Genomic DNA, 8,929 nt, shown 5'->3' on the forward strand with positions numbered 1-8,929 from the left:
ATAATTTGATATAATATTAATAATATGAATGATATAGATGAGACATTGTCATTCGCTTCTCTAACTCAAAACAAAAAGCGCACTTTATTTCACAAATCCAACAAAACATTTAGCTTACGCAAACATGGTAATCACAGACATAACAGCAATTCAATAGCCCATCGCTTGCCAAATTGCCACGTTAGCAGGTGATATGCATCTTCAGATGGCCTATAAACTGTTTACAAAATGTTATTACCGTTTTCTAATAGGATACTCATTTTTATGTTCGTGTAAGTCATACTCATGAGGTTCATTTTTAATCAATAACGAACTGCAGAAGGGCATATTTCATGATACACATTCAGCTCTACTGCTCGCCAAATAATGCATTACTTCTACTGTCATCATGAAAATCTACAATCCAGCACGATCATTTTCACAGCTACGGCGGCATGGAATCTCATTTAATGGCATGTTTAAAATGGAGACGCGTGGTTGTCCTTTAAAGCAGTGTTGATGTACACGCGTTTCATTATGGTTAATGTGCTTGAGTGCTTTAAGGAATCCAACAGGACCCCTGGGACGAATTCTCTCTAATTCCATAGCCTCTTATTATTATCGCGGTCTCCAGTGTGTTTTCGGAGGGTGCTGCACAGAGGCAGTGTCCTCTTTCCAAAACTCCCACTCCCAGAGGACGATAGAATTAGTATTTTATGGTCGCACCACTTCACGTCCGGAGGAAACGACTCGAGTAAGAGATGTGTAAACAGATGGCCACGTAAGAGCTGAGACTATGGACATTCAGAGCAGATGGCGGGGAGAAGACCGGGGAATGTACGTTTCGCGGTAAGAGGAGAAGGACTAGTGACAACGGGGTCTGAAAGAGATGGGTAGTTGCCGCAGGTCGGGGCGCCTGTCACGTGTGATAGGCCTAGTTTTCGCTTTTCCAAGATTCGGTTGTAATGACATAAGATGACAACGTAATGGCGAGAACAGACCATTCAGTCCAGCAATTCTCGCCATGTCCTACCACTAAAGAGTACCTCCTGCTTAGTTTGCCCAAGAGCTATAGTATTTAGCACATTATCAAGCTTGGTCTTGAAAACCCCCAATGTTTCTGCCTCCATTACATATTCTGGTAAGCTATTCCACACAGTGACCACTATGTGTGAACAAATACTTCCTAATGTCTGTGAGGAATTTATCATTTATGCCCCCCTTGGAAATTGGCAAAGGATACATTTTGCACAGATATTAGGAAGTATTTTTTCACACAGACTGTGATATAGTAATAAATAGTAATATAGGAATAAATGTTTCATTATGTTATTGCTTTAATTATAACAACTGAACTGTATACATGCTCTCGTTGTTGCAACACATGCAAATTACGTTGGGGTAATATTCATTTATTTGATTATTTCTGTACAGTTACTTTTATATTTCATATAAAATGTAGATAGACGTAAAATCGAAGTAAAATCTTATGTTTCATTTAATAGACAACTGTCCAAAATTCATCATGATCAGAGGCTGACACAAGAGTTGTCCTCAGGAGGAAGAGTAGCGGATTCATTATACCACGAAATGAGAGGAGAGTGGGGGGGGGGGGGGGTTGTACTGCACCCTGGTTGTACTGAACTCACACAGGTGTCCTTCTGCACATTAACATTACATTACAGTCATTTAGCAGTGCACTGAATAGGGGAGACCGAGGCATGTTGTCACACTTTTTACACTCTTTTATATATCTTGGGATCAATACATGATATTGTTAAAAATGTCATACCAAATGAAAGAACAACGTCTCAGGCATATATTTTGTATTCATTTCATTTTCATATCTTGTTTCAGTACAGACTTATAGGCATTTAAATAGTGAGTGTGAACACGTGACATGTTGCCCCATGAGTGGGTAAGTTGTCCCAAACTGCCATGTTTGCTAATGTTAGCAATATCTTAAAATTAGCTTAAAGCAGGACACTAGCTACAAGTGCAACAAGACACACTATTCTCTCCTCTAACAAGTGCAAATGTATAATTGTTAAGATTTTTAACTAGAAGAAGATTACAAAACATATTAAGTTGATATTTTTTACTTTTCAATTTGAAAAATGGGAAATATGTGCTCACCTCACTTTACAGTGTGCTCTGGTTTTCCCAGACAGGATATGACATCAGACCATATAGAGGCACAAAACTAGTATTCCACTTTTAAGCAGCACCCTCTGGTTGTGAAAATATTAACAGTGTGACAACTTACCCATGTGACAACAAGCCCCGGTCTCCCCTACCCTAGAGGTGCAGTTCCTAGAGTGCTCACAACTTGAACCCTTGTAGAATAATCAGATAAACTGACCAAGTAGCAATACCACAGTTTTGGAAACTAGAATACCAAGAATAGTAACATAATTCAATGCAAGTGTGATCATTACATATAGCATGCATATACACTCAGTGAGCACTTTATTATGTAGACCTGTACACCAGCTTGTTAATGCAAATATTTAATCAGCCAATTATGTGGCAGCAACTAAATGCATAAAAGCATGGTGTCTTGCTCAGGGACACTTCGACACACCCAGGGCGGGATCGAATTGGCTATCCTCCGACTGCCAGATGACTGCTCTTACCACATGAGCCAATGTGGCCCCATATTGACCTTACGTAAAATAGCCATGGATTTTCAGAGGGTAAAACCTTACGTCAGGATCCAGCACCCGCGTATCCATTTTTAATCAGACTGAACTGCATTCTACAAAAAAATGATTGTCTGATTTAAAAATGATTGTATTCCAAGTGCTAAAAATGCACAGCAATATCTTCTTAATTTTTAGAGTAATTTAAATTTAAATGCTTTCATATGTTGAGCCTGTTTATTGTATTCTGTAAAGCCTCACACTGGGACTGACTGTAACAGAAGTTAAACATATGCTAGCTGCCTTTTGAAGGGGAGACCAAATATGATGAATACGTGTCTTTGAAGTAAGGTCTAATTTAGGGTTTGACAGAAGAATTGGTGCCTTACATTACATTATTGGCATTTGGCAGACGCTCTTATCCAGAGCGACGTACAGTTGATTAAACTAAGCAGGAGACAATCCTCCCCTGGAGCAATGCAGGGTTAAGGGCCTTGCTCAAGGGCCCAACGGCTGTGCGGATCTTATTGTGGCTACACCGGGATTAGGACCACCGACCTTGCGTGTCCCAGTCATTTACCTTAACCACTACACTACAGGCAGGTTCTGGATTACGGTAAAATCAAAATTAGTGTTAAATTTTATTTGAGATTGAGATTGTTGGAATTGGAAAGATTTCCAGTGCTCAAAAAAATGGCTTTCAATTTCCTTTGGCTGCAATCAAAGGAGGAATGCAAGCCTTCTAGCAAATGGGGCTCATTGCCAATATCAAATGCAATTGTTATGCCGGGGGGAACAGAGGAACCAAAAGCAGACAGGGGTGCAGAAAAATGGCAGGTTTAATTCCAAAAGGGGCAGACAGAGCGGAGTCAAAAAACAGGCCAGGGTCAAAAACCAGGGGGTCAGTCCAACAAAGCAGAGGTACAGATATCCACAAAGCAAAAAAGAGTCCAGGGAAGCAGGCAGGGGTCAGAACCGGAAATCCAGAAAAACAAGGGCAAGGAAACAAGGAGGCTAGAACTGGGGGAAGGAATCAAGGGCTTAGACAAGAAAACAGGACACGACAAACTAGCAGCGTGCAACTGAAAAAGACAGGTATAAATACACAGGGGAATGAGACAAACTAGGCGGGGCATGGGAGTGAGGGCGGTCTAACAATAAACATCAGGTGAGACACATGAAAGGGTAATAGGACAATAACGAGGGGGAAACAAAAACACGGACTGGAATCACAAAGAGACACATGTAATACAAACGGCTCCGGACTAGGGAGTAGACAATTTGCAGAGAATCAGGAGATGCAGAGATACAGAGAGACAGGTGCGAATACTTCGCTGAAACTAAGCAAGTAATCAGTGATACAATAGGGAGGCAGGGTTACAGAACAGAATTGAAACTGGAGATGCATTAGTAAGTTAGTTAAGTGATTTAAATTACAAATACCCAAAACTAGTGAATGTTAGTTTGACAAACATATTAGTGTGTTAGTATAATTAGTACTGTACAAATTCTATGTTAGTTGGGATTAGTATATTAGTGCTATGTACGAACATGAAATGGAGAGAAAGCAGGAAGTAAGGATGTAATGTATGTAAGATTGGAGGGAAGATTGAACCCCGGAACTACCGTAAACACCCGAATAGTGGGGCACGCAGACAAGGGAGTGACTGGGCTAGAAAACATTCAGACTCAGACATCACAGGGGAAGACGAGTGCAAAGACTAATGACTATAAACAGAACACCGGACATGAATATGAAAAATAATAAATAACAAGAATAACAATAATAAACAATGATAAACTAACACAGAACACAGGAACATAACAGCAATGTCCAATCGCTCTCTCAGTTGCTTCAACTCTATCCCTCTTTGTATATGTATGAATATGAAACTTAACTAATTATTCCATATTTAATGCCCCTCAGTATATATAATATGTAGGCCTACTATATAGTACAGTATGTATATACAGTATTTACACAGAAAGATTGTCTCCAAGTCACTCAATTTTCTCGATTTTCAAGAAACAATTCCACATTTTAATCTCTTGTGAATGATTAAAGCAACCACGGTGTCAACTTCCATTTCAACAGCGTACACGCAGATGTTCGCCATCAGACGACCAGCGACTCATTTCACGGCACTCATTCGCACAACTCTTTGATGTGCGGACAGAATCCTCGCTGGAGTAATAATTTCTCCAGTGCTTTCAGGGCGACGATTTTACACAGATCCATTTCCAGAGAATTTTCGGGAATGTTTTAGTCTTACGGAGGTAATGAGCGTCCGCAACGCACGCGCGTTCTCTAGTGGAGATCGCGTTCGTTTTCAGGCTGGCCTTGTGCCGTTAGAAAATACAGCGCCCTGGCTCATCAGCGAGTATATAAAATGGTGATGTTGGGGCCGCATGAAAGGTAGAAGCGATTGACGGCGCATATGCCCGAAGGTCAAGCCTTTCACTGTGACAGATGGAGGGAAGGTTAAGGACGCTAGAGAGCCATCACGTCATGGTACACCCTGGACTCTGTGTAGATGTAGCCGTGTAGATGTCAGTCACATCTTTGCACTTTCCCTGGAAACACTGGGTACTCAACACAAACATGCATGTGTCTTTTTTGCCACAATAGGCACTTGCAGGTCCCATTATGTTGCCTGCCTGTGGCTAAAATTTATTTCCGGGAGAGACATGTATAATCGCAGAAGTTCTATGGCAGGGCAAGAGTGTAAAATTGCACTGTAGTGATTTTTTTGTCTTACATACAGTAAATGTAACATCAAACAAGAAATGCTGTAATATGGCTTTTTTTTTGTTGCTAAATCCCATGAATTACAGTATTGATTTATTACACTTGTTGTGCTAGCAATGTATGTACAATGGCTTCAGATTTATAGCATTGATTTATTTATCTGTTTTTCACTTTTTCACCTTTTTTAAAACAAATTGCATGAGGATAACCAGTGCTACTCAAATAAGACAAAAAAGAAAATAAAAAAGACAAAAATGCAGATATTTCAGTCAGCAGACCTTCTTCCATGGATACAAAAGTGCTTAAATACCTGCAAACCTCCAATGCACTTGTTTGCAAGCCAATGAATATTCCACAGTATAGGCCAAACAGTACTACCAACGCTGGTCTGTGCAGATGTGTCTCTCACTAACAGGGACTAATAACCTGTGCATACCACTATGTAATCAGAAGAAGCTAATTCGACAGTAGCCCGAATAACCCTTGCAAAAGCACATCCACATAACCCTGGTAACTGAACATATCCATCCTTAAAAAGCAGTTACTCGCGAGCGTTCACTGTTGTATTTTGTTGTGTTTCAGCCATCTGCATATACTCGCTCAGGCTATTCAGAGGCACCTGGAGAAAAAGCACTGAGCAAATAAGCAGCATAAAAATGCGTGATGATTCAAGTGCGGACATATAAAATGATGAACTGTGAGAAAGAGCCGAGAGACCCCCGCTGATTGGTCTAAAGAGATGGATAAACCGCACAATGACCTCTGACAGAGGAATCCCCCTCTGCTCCGTTTGAGCGGGAGAGAGATGTTTCATTAAAATGTGTTTACTTGCGGGGAAATGAGTGCTCTCAGAAGGCTGGGTGAGGAGAGGGGAGGGGGGGGGGGGGGGGGGGCGCGGGGTTGTCTCTGGTACGCGTCTCTGCATCTGCTCCTCACTGCCGGAGAGCAGAGGCGCGGGATGGAGGCAGTGGCACGGGGCCGTCCCGGCCCGCGGGAGGCTTAAGAGTCAGAGCTTCTCCGCGTGGCACACCGAGCCCGCTCAAGGCCCGTCCGCCTGGGGCCGCTTCCTTTGGCACACACACGCTCATCCGGGGGACTCTTTCTCACCGTCTCAACACACTCCGGGACAGAATAAATTGTGACAAATTCTTCTGGCGCCTTAAAAGGATACTGCTAAATCCTGAACTGTGTCCTGAGATTGATTCAAAATCATCGAAAATGCTTTATTTTACTCCAAAGATCAATGTGGTGGTGTGCAGGTATAGAAACAAGAAACAATGGAGACACGCGGTTTACTTTTGTCATGAAATAGGAGGCAGGTCGAAAGGACTAAAACTAAATTTTTTGATGAGATACACATCAAGGCCCGCTGTTTTGTTTTTTCCCCACAAATACAGACAGCATGAAAGATCTGGGTTGATTACAATCTCACTGAATTCACAGAATGAGAAATGTGACTTTGTGGTGTACAAAAACAAAGCATTTGCAGTATATCAGTAAGGGGGCTGGGGTGGATTTCCAGGCTGGATTTTTTTAAAGAGCCATAACTCAACTTCAGACATCGGATACAACATTCAAAGAGTTTGAACTTCATTATGGGACCACTCATAATCAGCCTTTTTGATTGTGAATCTAATAGGTCACAGACTATTCATAATACGGCCCAGCTGTCTTCTATGGGTCCCACAGACGAGTTTTGAGTAAACAAGACCCCTCCGTTTCGCCTGGAGTGTGGCGCTGTACCTTGGAATCCGGTGGCCATGCTAGCAAGGGGTGGTGTAAAGTTAACCTTCTGAGAGCGCCCCCGGGTGCTTCATACTCCGATCAAAATTATCACGTATCATCACTAAATCACTCCAGATGCACCCATTCTTTTATTCCAGAGCCTAGATCTGACATCCAACATGAAGAGAGGCTGAAATCAAATCCGTGACCCATCTGCGAATACCAGCTCACAAATGTGGTAGCAATCACCGTTTGAAGAGTTTCACATCTTCAATCTTAAAGAGGACCGAGTGCGGTTCTTTTGCAAAATAGAGGCATGGGAGGTATTTAGTTGGATGCATGTATTGAATGCAAGCATTTGTAAATATTGGGTATAATCTTTTGGAATAGCAAGCTGATTTATTCACTTCCAAAAACACGTTGACTTTTCACCAGAAAAGTCAAATAAACACAACACTAAATAATAGGACTGAAACAACCACCTTGGGCATACTTTAATGATTGTTAGCTGGGATTGTACAGACTGTATATTCCAATTCACTGGGCCACAATGCAGAGGGGCAATTCATTTATTTACTGTTTTTTGGAAGAATTGCCAGCGATTTTCAGAGAACTAAACCACTTCTTTCCACTCTGGGCATTCAGACCAGGGCTCAATCCCAGTCTACATGGAGCCCTGACCTCCCTGGTACAGACTGCAGTCCACCAACACTACTGCCATCTTCCAACTCTGTCCTTCCTGCAAATCACTCACACAACCTGCAAACAGACCATAACATCACAACTCTTTCACATTAGGAACAATCCGTTAATTTCAAGGAACATATCTGGAATCTAGCAGTGGACGCTTGCATTTTTCAGTTATTATTTCCGTTATTAACTGCGCTTGTTATTACAGTTGTTTTTTCAAGTGCTAACACAATAAAATGACACATAAAGCACAATTATTGAAACTGACACTCAGAGAGCAAAACCTCAGCTCAAGTCTCCAAAACTCTAAACACATTTTGCAATTCCACATGGAACTTTTTGCAACACACTGCATAAAGTCACTTATTTACAAGAATCCTGCGCAATTTACTGTGGAAAATAAAAACTCCTTTAGGCTACACTGACCAATCACTATATTTTTGTTTTTTCTAAAGGACAGAGAGACAAAGGCATAATGGTGAAAGGGTTAGAATGTTCATTGAGGCACAGGAAGCAGCAATAATCATCTTGGTTTTGGTAAATAATGCAATTAGACTCAGAGAGTTCCAAAGCCACATCATAAGGCACAACACAATGGGTGCCTTTGGAGAGAAATTCAGAATCAAATATCTGAGACCTGAATATGTGGATGTGCAAGACTACAGTACACTACACACAGTACAGCATTTGTGTACTGGACTATACCATTTGTTTTGTTTTCAGAGAGTATTGGAAATGGATGCTAATCTGATCTCACATGAGTTTATTTTCATCGATGAGCCTGGCTTCAATCTCACAAAGACCAGGAGAAGGGGATGGAACATCATTGGTCACAGAGCCACTTTAGATGTTCCTGGCCAATGTGGAGGCAACATCACAGTGTGAGCCGCCATCACACTACTGCCATGCCAACCTTGGTCCACACAACACAGCCCACGTGGTCACACGTCTAGACAGCATTCTGCACAGCATTTTGATACCGTATGGACACAGAGCAGCACAGATATGTTGCAGTATGGGACAGTGTCAGTTTCCATTGTGCATCCCTGGTCCAAAACTGGTTTGTTGACCCCCCTAATTTCTTATTCAATACCCTCCACCTTACTCTCTATTTCTCAATCCAGTTGAAGAGTTTTTTTTCGGC

This window comes from Conger conger, chromosome 3 (assembly GCF_963514075.1).
Source record: "Conger conger chromosome 3, fConCon1.1, whole genome shotgun sequence".
NCBI lineage: Eukaryota > Metazoa > Chordata > Actinopteri > Anguilliformes > Congridae > Conger > Conger conger.